This window comes from Sarcophilus harrisii, chromosome 4, assembly GCF_902635505.1.
Source record: "Sarcophilus harrisii chromosome 4, mSarHar1.11, whole genome shotgun sequence".
NCBI lineage: Eukaryota > Metazoa > Chordata > Mammalia > Dasyuromorphia > Dasyuridae > Sarcophilus > Sarcophilus harrisii.
Window position 1 is genome coordinate 438,446,361 of NC_045429.1, and position 12,898 is coordinate 438,459,258.

Below are 12,898 nucleotides of genomic sequence, written 5' to 3' on the forward strand. Positions count from 1 at the left end.
CTGAGATTATATCTGTTCCTCAGGTCTTCGGGACAGTCAAAATGGCCTCATTTTTCCTCACAACGTTCCACCTCCTCCCTCCTAACCTTTGTACAGACTGTCCCCCATGCCCAGAAGAAATACTTCATTCCGTCCCATCTCTCAGAATCCCTTACTTCCTTCAAGACTGCTTAAACACCAACTTCTACCTAAAGCCTTTCTTAAACTTGCTTCAAAATATTGCAACTTATGACAAACCATTTACAGAATCAGCAGCAGGTATGGTGGATCTACAGATCCACATATATACACAATACACACATGTACATATAATATATATTATTGTATATGATGCATCCTAAAATGGGCACACTCCTTCCTCCGCCCTTGAAAATCTCTTGTATTTTATGTACGTACAGTTTTCCTCAATCAAATAGAAGCTTCTTGAGGGCAGTTTATTGTTGAGTTTGAATAACCAACACCTAGAATAGTCCCTGACACACATTAGGGGCTTTATAGAAACATACTGATAGATTAATTCAGGATTTAAAAAAAAAAATCTGGCCTCGGATTAATTCAGGACTCTCTCACATCCTAGACACCTCTGGCAGTCGAGTAAAACTCACAGGCCCCTTCTCAAAACATTTTGTACAGGTGTGGGATCATGAAGGAAACCGATTCCAGTGAAACAGTTATCAAAATAGTAAGCAAATTCACAAAAGCCAGATTAAGAACCCTTACATTAATTGACCCACTCATCTAAGTTTGGAGGAATGAAATCATCAGGTTTGGCTGCAGAGAGATTCCCAGAGTTCTCTCCTGAGCCAGGGTACAATTGGCACAAAGCCATCAGAGGAGGGGAAGACTGAAGAGAGAGATGAATCAAGTCTGGAAAGCTGCACATCCCAGCGAGCTCCGAGAATGGCAGCCTCACGCCCATTTCCAGCACACCTAAGCCAAGGCATTTCTTTATCTGTCTGCCCAATCTTTGGAAGCTGCCTACCCACAGTAACGGAGTCAGGCTGCTTCATCCCGGCAAACCCTGCAGTTTTCCTCAAGCCCCTCCCTGTATTAACATTCAGAAATAATTCCTCTAGGATTTGCAGTCCAGCTGGTTTCAAAATGCCATCCCCATTAAATGTCATTAAATAAAACCTCACTAGGGCAGGAAGCAAATTTCAAAAAGCCTTCCAGGCCACAGAATCTTCCTTCCCTTTCCTCCTGGGGTCTAGATCCACAGCAGGCTACCACACCCTCCCAGCTCATAATCAGGGAGGATGAGCAGAAGAAAATCCTATAACATTCCACTGGCAAAATGCCAACTAAATATTACAAGTTAGGACTAAGCCCCTACAGATATCCCAATACTCCTACAGATATCCCAATACCCCTACAGATATCCCAATACCCCTACAGATATCCCAATATCTCCACAGATATCCCAATATCCCTACAGATATCCCAATACCCCTACAGATATCCCAATACCCTACAGATATCCCAATATCTCCACAGATATCCCAATATCCCTACAGATATCCCAATACCCCTACAGATATCCCAATATCCTACAGATATCCCAATATCTCCACAGATATCCCAATATCTCCACAGATATCCCAATATCTCCACAGATATCCCAATATCTCCACAGATATCCCAGTACTCCTACAGATATCCCAAAACCCCTACAGATATCCCAATACCCTTACAGATATCCCAAAACCCCTACAGATATCCCCAAACCCCTACAGATATCCCAATACCCTACAGATATCCCAATATCTCCACAGATATCCCAATATCTCTACAGATATCCCAATATCCCGACAGATATCACAATATCTCCACAGATATCCCAATATCTCCACAGATATCCCAATATCTCCACAGATATCCCAGTACTCCTACAGATATCCCAAAACCCCTACAGATATCCCAATACCCTTACAGATATCCCCAAACCCCTACAGATATCCCCAAACCCCTACAGATATCCCAATACCCTACAGATATCCCAATATCTCCACAGATATCCCAATACCCCTACAGATATCCCAATACCCCTACAGATATCCCAATATCTCCACAGATATCCCAATATCCCTACAGATATCCCAGTACTCCTACAGCTATCCCAATATCTCCACAGATATCCCAATATCCCTACAGATATCCCAATACTCCTACAGATATCCCAATAGCCCTACAGATATCCCAGTACTCCTACAGATATCCCAATATCTCCACAGATATCCCAATATCCCTACAGATATCCCAGTACTCCTACAGCTATCCCAATATCTCCACAGATATCCCAATATCCCTACAGATATCCCAGTACTCCTACAGCTATCCCAATATCTCCACAGATATCCCAGTACTCCTACAGATATCCCAATATCCCTACAGATATCCCAATATCTCCACAGATATTCCAATATCCCTACAGATATCCCAGTACTCCTACAGATATCCCAATATCTCCACAGATATCCCAATATCTCCACAGATATCCCAGTACTCCTACAGATATCCCAATATCTCCACAGATATCCCAATATCTCCACAGATATCCCAGTACTCCTACAGCTATCCCAATATCTCCACAGATATCCCAATATCTCCACAGATATCCCAATATCCCTACAGATATCCCAATATCTCCACAGATATCCCAATACCCCTACAGATATCCCAATATCTCCACAGATATTCCAATATCCCTACAGATATCCCAATATCTCCACAGATATCCCAGTACTCCTACAGATATCCCAATAGATATCCCAATATTTCCACAGATATCCCAGTATCTCCACAGATATTCCAATATCCCTACAGATATCCCAATATCTCCACAGATATCCCAATATCTCCACAGATATCCCAATATCTCCACAGATATCCCAATATCTCCACAGATATCCCAATATCTCTACAGATATCCCAATATCCCTACAGATATCCCAATATCTCCACAGATATTCCAATATCCCTACAGATATCCCAGTATCTCCACAGATATCCCAATATCCCAATTCCAATTCTCCCACAGATATTCAATATCCCTACAGATTAATATCTCCACAGATTCCCAATACCCTACAGATATCCCAATATTTCCCAAGATATTAATATCCTACAGATTCCCAATTCTCCCAAGATATCATCTCCTACAGATACCCAATGAATCCCCAATTCTCCCACAGATATCCCAATATCTCTACAGATATCCCAATATCCTACAGATATCCCAATATCTCCACAGATTTCAATATCCCTACAGATATCCAATATCTCCAAAGATTCAGTATCTCCCACAGATATCCCAATACCCCTACAGATTCCCAAATCTCCAAGATATTAATATCCCTAAGATTCCCAATATCTCCCGTATCCCAGTATCTCCCAAATTCCCAATCCCCAGATATCCCAATATCTCAAATATTCCAATATCCCTACAGATATCCCAATATCTCCACAGATATCCCAATATCCCTACAGATATCCCAATATCTCCACAGATATCCCAATATCTCCACAGATATCCCTATCTCCCGAATAAACCTAAGATATCCCAATATCAGGTTGGTTTCTGTTCATCCCATACCAGACACATCAATAAAAATATACATATTCTATATTTATATATAATGCATCCTAAGATGTTATAATATGTACACCCACATATATTTTATAATACATATATACAAGTGCAATACATACATATATACAAATATATAACCATACCTATCACTATGCATGTGTATAAATGCATAAATGTGTTACGTGTGTGTCTATATACTCTATACCTGTGTGCATGTGTTCCTGTACGTGCACACTTATGTGTGTATATATGCAGGTGTATTGTGTATGGGTGAATAACACCTATAGACGCATCTATAACCTCACTGCTCTACGCCTCTTACTGGCTGCTTTCAAGTCCAACACAGATTTTTTTTTAATGTAAATAGATGATGACCCAGTACAGAGTCCTGGCTCTGGAGGGCAAGGATTCGGCTTCAGAGTCTTTAGGTCCTTAGGCCTTTGCTATTTCTTCTCTAAGAAGAAGGCACTGAACCGGATGCTCCCCTCTCGGAGCTTGCTCCTATGCGCGAAGGAACTGGAGAGAAACTCCAAAAATCCGAGACTCAGGGAGTATTACGGGAAAGGCCCTTAGAATCATCTGGTACAATGGTTCCGTTTCACAGAAGGGGAAACTGAGGCTTGTCCAAGACATCAGCCCCTCCCTGAAACATTCTGGTCTCAATCAGTTTTGAGGTGGATCAGTAAAGGGATCAATTCTATTCAGAAAAAGATAGCCTTCTTTCCAGTCCTGAAATGACTCATTATCCTGCATTATCTCAGGGATGAGCCAACCATGGAGCAAGCTTCTTACAGCAAGGTCCTTAGTCGTTTGGCTCCAGTAGTCACTGTGATCAGTCTGTCCGCCAAGTCCTTCAGTTCTCAAGGCCAGAGCACAAACTCCATCCATCTGATCTCTTTGACTCTGGAACATGCTCCTTTTTCTGTCTGTCTGTCTGTCTTTATCTCCATCTCTCTTTCACTTTCTCTTGTCGCTCTCATTCTATATTGGTTTCTTTTTCATCTCTCAGTCTCTCTGGTTCTCTCTTGGTCTCTGGCTCTGATTCTCTCTGGTGTGTGTGTATATATGTGTGAATCTTTCTTTTCTCTGCCTCATTCTCTCTGTCTCTCTCTCATTCTCAGTTTCTGTCTCTTATTTTCTCGGCCTCTGCCTCTCTCTGGTCCCATCTCAGTATCTACTCCTTCAATTACAATATGGTGAAGACAGAATCATGATCTTCCAGCTTCGGCTCCTGGAACAACCTCCCACTGTCCATCTGACACAAGCTCCCTTTCTCCCCCACTTTCCTATCACTCTTAGAAACACAAACATTTTTCCAAGTCCCCCACAGTCTCAGGCAGAACTAGGAAATTCAACACGTTGGGTGATTTCCCAGAGGACCAGGAACACACTCCTGCACCAATTTAGAGAATTATTTGCTACCGGTGGGATGTTGGGCATGTCCTGGGCTTTCTTGGGCCTCAGTTTCCTCCCCTGTACAATGAAAGGATTAACTAGTTGGCCCTTGAAATATGACCTTGTATGAGTAGATGGTGAAGGAATAAATAGAATTGTGCCATAGAAAGGATTTTCATTTCAATCAGGATCTGATACTCCTTAAAACAACTCTCCAGGGCTATGGTCTCAGTCCAATAAGCAACAGACAAGGGCAGGTCCCAGAGTGAAGGTCAGGAGGCAGGGAGCAGCGAGGGAAGGAGTGAGGTTACTGACTGAAGGAGGCTCTTCCATCTTTGTAGGGCAGCGGGCCTGAGTGCCCCCGCCTCAATTATTGCCATCGAAGGCAGGAAGATTTGCCACATCCTCCTTTGCAAATGTTTCCAGAAGAAACCAGTTGCTGTCTCCTTTATTGATGTTTGCATGCCTTAATTTCTCTGTACCTCAGTTGCCTGAGCTACTCAATGGGAATAATAGTCTTTGTCCAAATTGAAGGTAGATGTCTAGCTAGACCTAGCGCTTTCCCGAGCTTCTAATGCTTTAAGACTATATTTTGCTCTGATTTCTCAACTCTGACATCAATATACCCGAAACAGCCTTATCTATCGCTGGGATCACGTTTCACTTGATATTTTCACTGTTGTTCGGCCTTTGAAGGGGACCAATGACATCACCAATGACATCACAGAGTCATATCTTGACTTTCGAGTGAATTGGATTTATGGGGCAGAGTTGCACAATGCCATCAGCCTCCATCTCTTCTAGTCATTGAAGTCCGGTGGCAGGACAAAGGTCAAGATGACCAGAGATGTCCAGGTTGCAGTGGCTGGCCTGCCCCCCTTTCTGTCAGACCAGTGCTCCTGAATCAAATTTAGGTTTCTTCAATAAGCATTTATTAAGCACCCACTGTGTGCCAGGCACACCTTTACCTCACTTTTAAGCCCCTTTTCCACATTGTCTTGATTTTTTTTATCTCACTTTCCAGTTTTGCCATTTATATCTCACTTCTGCCTACATGTTTCCTTATCTGAAAAATGGATATCACAAGTCAAGTTATAGAAATATATTATAAAAGTTTACATTATATTATATATTATAAGTGAATGTTAGCTAAGATTTTTCCTCAATAGTATTTTATTTTTCCAAATACACATATAGTTTTTAACATTCATTTTTGTAAGATTTTGTGTTCTAATTTTTTTTTTCCTACCTCCTTTACCTCTCCCCTCCTCAAGAGAGCAAGCAATCTGATAGGAGATAAGCTACTATTATTATTATCTGCATGACCCAGGGCTAGTGACTAAACTAGATCTGCTTATCTGAAAGGCAGGGCTGTTAAACAGATGAACTCTTGGGTGCTTTAGGATCTCTTTAATCTCAGGGTCCCTTATTTTGTCATTTGGGCTGTTCTGATTTTGTCTTGACTCTCTGACCACATTCCTTTAGTCTGAAATAATGCATTCCCCAACACACCAGGGTCCCAGGGCCTCTGGTTCAATGAGACCAGAGAGTCAGCTTTCCCAGAAGGGAAATGGTCATCCCTTTCAAGGGCTTTAGGTAAGGGTTCTTAAAGATTCCCTTCTGCTCTTATATCTAGACAAAACCCATCCTTTTACAGAGTAAGAGACTGAGGCTCAAAGCAGGGATTTATTTGCTCAAGGTCACACTGAGCAATACTGGGGCCAGGATTCAACCTCAGCTGCTCTGGCCCCAAATCAAGGACCCATGGCACAGCCTTGTGCTGGAATCCTGCAGGGGATACATTTCTCCTGGCTTTTCCCAAATGTCAATTCCGGACACAAGGTGATATTCATCCTTCCCATAACACTTTTCTTCTTGGGTTTTCCCTGGCCACGGCTGTTGCTATGATCCTCGGGCTCTTTGTCAGACCCATTCCACCATCACCAGACTACCACACTCCACAATAAGCCCCTTGATCGTCTTTACTTCCCTCTTGGCCCATCAGACTTGGGTCAATCATTAGTCCTGCCAGCTTCTGCCCTTGCATTTGGGTGTTGCAGAACAGCAAGGAGACAAGCTGAGAGAGGGTAGCGGGTCATGAGCCCCCTGTCCTGGGGCTGCTGTCCCGTCCGCCTCCGGGACACCGTGGCTCCCATTCGGAGACACAGAACTTCAGTAGAGACATTGGCTCCTGAAAACCCACATGGAACAGGGAGATTAAGGTTACATGTGGAACCCAAACTGTCCTGTGCAATTCCAAAGGACCCACCAGGAAAAGCCTCTCCATCATTCCCAGCAGACTTTTGTCACTTTCCTCTTCTTCCTCCTTCTGGCAACGTGGCTGATATGGAAATATGACTTCACATGTATAATTGATATCATATTGCTTGCTTCTCCATAGGTAGGGAAAGAGTGGGAGAGAGATTATGTTAAAAATAAATGAATAAATAAAAGGGGAAAAAAAGAAACTATGTCATGAGAGAAAGAGCAAGAGGGAGGAAGGATTTTTTTTTTAATATTTTCTCTGTGTCAGGGACTGGAGCCTTGATTTCATTGGTGTAGAGAACTCCCTCAGAACCTTTTCTGCAATATAATCTCTCACAGAGTGACCTGGGACACTGGGAGCCTGGGACTTGCCCAGAGCCACAGAGTTCATATAAGTGGGACTTGGACTCAGGTCATTGTTGGGGCTGGTGCTTGTGGTTGTTCAGCCATTTTCGCTCATGTCCTAATCGTCATGACCCCATTTGGGGTTTTCTTTGGCAGAAACACTGGAGTGGAAATACTCATTTCCTTCTCCAGCTCATTTTACAGATGAGGAAATTGAGGCAAATTGAGTTAAGTGATTTGCCCAGAGTCACACAGCTACTAAGTGTCTGAAACTGGATTTGAACTCAGGATTTTTGCTCTATCCACTGAGCCATCTAATTGTCCCATTCTGTCCACCAAATTACAACACTTCTCATTACCATATATAGAATAATTAAATGAACTTGGGCATTTTAGGCTGAGAAAAGAGGACAGGAGAAGAACATAATTATTCTCACATATCAGAAAGACTGTTGTGGAAGAAAGAATAATATTGCTTGCCATCTAGAGGAGGGGGTGGGGGGAAGGAGGGGAAAATCTGAAATACAAGGCTATGCAAGGATCAATGATGACAAATTATCTATGCATATGTTTTGAAAATAAAAAGCTTTAATTAAAAAAAAGGAATATATAATAAGTTAAAAAAAAGAGGGAGCCAATCTAAGAAAAGCCTTTCTAATCACAGGTGTCTAACCATGCTCTGGAAAGTGGTGACCTTTCATCCAGAAAAACAACTGATAAATAGAAATTTGTATAGTATGGATTTACATATATACATATATAGATTTACAAATATACATTTAGATTTATATATGTGTGTGTGTATTTATGCCCATTTATGAATCTACGTGTATTGATTTAAATATATATAAAAATCAATACACATAAATATATATGTTTACATATATACTCTGGGGTTTTGGTATGTGGATTTACATATATATATATATACATATTTGTGTCTAATGGTAGCCATGAGAGAAAAGAGAGGGGAAAAGAAAATCATATAATTTTATTTAAAAGAAAAAGAAAGTTATAAATAATAGATTTGCAGTTTCATGTGCAATTTTTTTTCAATTATACTTTATTATTGAACATTTGTTTTCTCTCTTAAATTCAAAAATTTTTAAAATAAAATATTTTTTCAGTGGAAGATAACTTTTATTTTTTTTTATTATAGCTTTTTATTTACAAGATATATGCATGAGTAATTTTTTTTAGCATTGACAATTGTAGAACCTTTTGTTCCAATTTTTCCCCTCCTTCCCCCTACACCCTCCCCCAGATGGCAGGTTGACCAATACATGTTAAATATATTAAAGTATATGTTAAATACAACATAAGTATACATGTCCAGACAGTTATTTTGCTGCACAAAAAGAATTGGACTCTGAAATAGTGTACAATTAGCCTGTGAAAAAAATTAAAAATGCAAGTGGGCAAAAATAGAGGGATTGGGAATTCTATGTAGTGGTTCATAGTCATCTCCCAGAGTTCTTTCTCTGGGTGTAGCTCGTTCAGTTCATTACTGCTCTATTGGAACTGATTTGATTCATCTCATTGCTGAAGAGGGCCACGTCCATCAGAATTGATCATCATATAGTATTGTTGTTGAACTATATAATGATCTCCTGGTCCTGTTCATAAAATAATATTTTTAAAGTAACAAGCTCCCCAAGAATTCAAGCATCTTCATTGAAAGCTCTGCACAGTCTGGCTCCTGCCTTCCCAGACATGTTACTACTATTAATAATGATTATTGCTAACATTTATATAGTACTTAAAGGATTGCAAAAACACTTTACAAATTTTATCTCATCTGATTCTCACAACAACTCTGGGATATAAGTGATCATTATCTCCATTTTACATCAAATATGCTTCCCATTACCCTCTTTCATTCCAGCCACACTCATCTATCTGCCTATGAAAATGACTTTAAAAATTTATGAAATTGGGGACAGCTAAATGGCACAGTAGATAGAGCACTAGCCCCAAGTTCAAATCTGGATTTCGATACTAACATTTACTAGCTGTGTGACCCTGGGCAAGCCATTTAACCCCAATTGTCTTGTCTATACCCCCCAAAAAGATTCATGAAATTCATGACTATGAAAAATTCATCATAAAAATGCATCTCAAATACACATGCTTTTACATGGGCTGTCTCCAAGTCTGAAATGCATTCTCTCCTTAGGGTCTCTTCTCACAATCCCCATTTCCTCCAAAACACTCAAGTACCCACCTTTCCACAAGGCCTTTCCTCATCTCTCCGGCTCTTCTTGCCTTCCCCAGTCAGCAGATTTCCAAATTACCTTATGGATGTCTTGTACTATGTGTCCATATATGGAAGGTAAGCTCTTTGAGAGCAGACTTTCTTTCATCTTTGTCTTTGTATCCCCAGTACATACAGCACAGTGTCTAGCACATAGTAGGTGTTCATTAATCTCATCCCCAAAGAAGAAATGAGAAATTTCTTGTTCCTCCCTTCTTTGCAAAGAACTGTATATGTGGAATGTTGCATAGACTGTAAGAATTCCTTCTTCCAAAGGATAGAAATAGCAAAATGTTAATAGAAATATAAATATTTTATTAATTTAAAAAAAAAACTTTATTTGGGGAAAAAAAATGCTTGTTGATAGATTAAGCTAGAGGATAATATGCTATGTGTCTCAGAGAGGAGATACATGTCTCAAACTGTATTAAATTAGATTATCCCTAAACAAGATTATCGACTCAGAGTTCACCATTGCCTCCTTCAGCTTCGGAACTCCCTCTAACCCATTAAGACCTACATTCTTCGGGCACTGATTGATACCTGCTAGATTCATAGACTTCATTTATGTCCTTCAGTCTTCCAGTCACCTTATAACCTCTCAAAGTAGATGATCTTGCCATCTTATTCAAGAAAATTGAAGTCACTCAACCACCAGAGTATCTGCCTCCTATATAAGTCCTCCCAATCAGCCTCTTATTCCTTAATACCAATTACTCTCTGAAAATACCCTGGGGTATTTGGCCAGAGGAGGATAGGAAAAGTCCTTTCATGGGCCCCCAAATCCTAGAGAAAGTGATGTAGGTGATTAAATCTGCCAATATTTCATACCCTATCTCTAAGCCAAAAGTTCTTCCTGTTCACTGATCTTATTGTCAAATTGTTGATTTCTACACTTGTGACTGAAATCAGATCAATATTCCCCCAGCCCAAAAGGCCCCTTTCTGGTCTCAGTTGTCAACATCTCTCCTTTTCCTTCTGTATTATTATCCTCCTACTTTTTGTTGTTGTTCAGTTGTTTCAGTCCTGTGTGAACTTCTGTGACTCCATTCGAGGGTTTCTCCTCAAAAATACTGGAGTAGTTTACCATTTCCTTCTCCAGCTCATTTGACAGATGAGGAAACTGAGGAAGACAAAGTTAAGTGATGTGCCCAGGGTCATACATTTTGAACTCAGAAAAATGAGTCCTTCTGATTCTAAGCCCAGCCCTCCATCCATTGCACCACTTAGATGCTCCCTCCTATTTTTATTCCATCTCTTTTCTCTAATTTCCTCCTTTTACAGTTGTCAGTGTCACAGTAACATGTGCTTTGTTTATATTGGCTATCTTATAGATAAATCCTTCTCATTTGCCTTAGGGCTATCTATTATGGATCATCAGCCTTTGAGAGCAAGGATGGTATTCAGTGTTCTGAGTAAAGGCATAAATGTTGAATAAATTTATTTTTAATATACCATACTGAATGAGATTCCCCTTAAAAAGTAAAGTGTTCCAACATAGCATTTCACTCTTTTTGTTATTGTTTGCTTGCATTTTATTTTGCTTCTCTTTTTTTCTCGTGCAGCACAATAATTGTATAAATATGTATGCATATATTGGATTTAACATATATTTCTACCATGTTTAACATTAAAAAAAAAAAAAAAGTAAAGTGTTCCCTCTACAAACTTCCCTTTCAGAAGGGAAATATTATTGAGAACTGCATGGAGAGCAGTTCTTGCTTTACATCATTCTTTCTCTCACCATCCACTCACACAAAGTCATAGGTCACAGATAGCGTTATAAATTTAGAACTGAAAAGGACCTCAAATCAAGTATTACTCTTTTATTATTACACCTGAGGACACAGAAAGTGACTCCAGTTGATCATACTCTGTTGTTATCATTGTACGTCCTTTGTTCTTGAAGAGGACTAATATGAACAGAATGGAGATGTCTTGACTTTCAGGTGAATTAGATATAAATGAGGCAGGCTCTGCAGAGTCACCAGCCTCACTCTCTCCTCCAGTTTTGAAGTCTAGCAGCAATATATAAATCAGAACAACTGAAGATATCCCCAGTTGGAAGGAGCCTCCAAAGTCATCTAGTTCAGGGTTTCTTAAACTTTTTCCATTTGCAACTCTTTTTTCCCTCAAGAAATTTTTATAAGACTTTGGGTATACAGATATATAAAATAGGTATACAAATTAAACATTTACTGATGGTGAAACATAAAGAAATTTATTTTAAAACAATTTTCTGGTATGCATATTAATTTTACTATTTATTAAAGATGAAGGCAAGTTTGCATACTAATAAGACATATGTTTGTTTATTTTTACATAAAGAATTAAATCTGGGTGGAATATTTGATATTGCAGAACACAAAACCTTTTACTGTTACCAAATTTTTCTTGACCCCCACATGACTCCATATGGGATCACAACCCACAGTTTAAGAAGCTTCAATCTTCAATTCTGATGGATGAGACTTTTTTCAACTCCGAGGTGATTCAGGACTGTTTTAATGGTCTTGTGATGGAGAAAGCCATCTGTACCCAAAGGGCTGTGGGGGAACTGAGTATGGATCTGACATAGGATTTTCACTTTTTTTTTTTTTTTTAATCATTGTTTGCTTGCTTTTTATTTTCTTTCTATTATTTTTCCCTTTTTGATCAGATTTTTTTTCTTGTGCAGCATGATCATTGTGGAAATATAGAATTGCATGTGTTTAACATATATTGGATTACTTGCTGTCTACAGGAAGAGGTGAAGGGAAGGGAAAAAATGTGGAAGACAAGGTTTTGCAAAGGTGAATGTTGAAAATTATCTATATATATGGTTTGAAAATAAAAGCTTTAATTTAAAAAAAAAAAAAGAACCTTTGCTTGGGGCAGCTAAATGGTTGTCAGGAGGACTTGAGTTCAAATCCAGTCTCAGATATTTAACACTTCTTGGCTGTGTGACTCTAGCCAAGTCATTTAATCACAACTGCCTCACCAAAAACAAACAAACCAACAAATAAATAAAATCTTGCTCTAGTTCAGTCCTCTCATTTTACAGAAGAAAA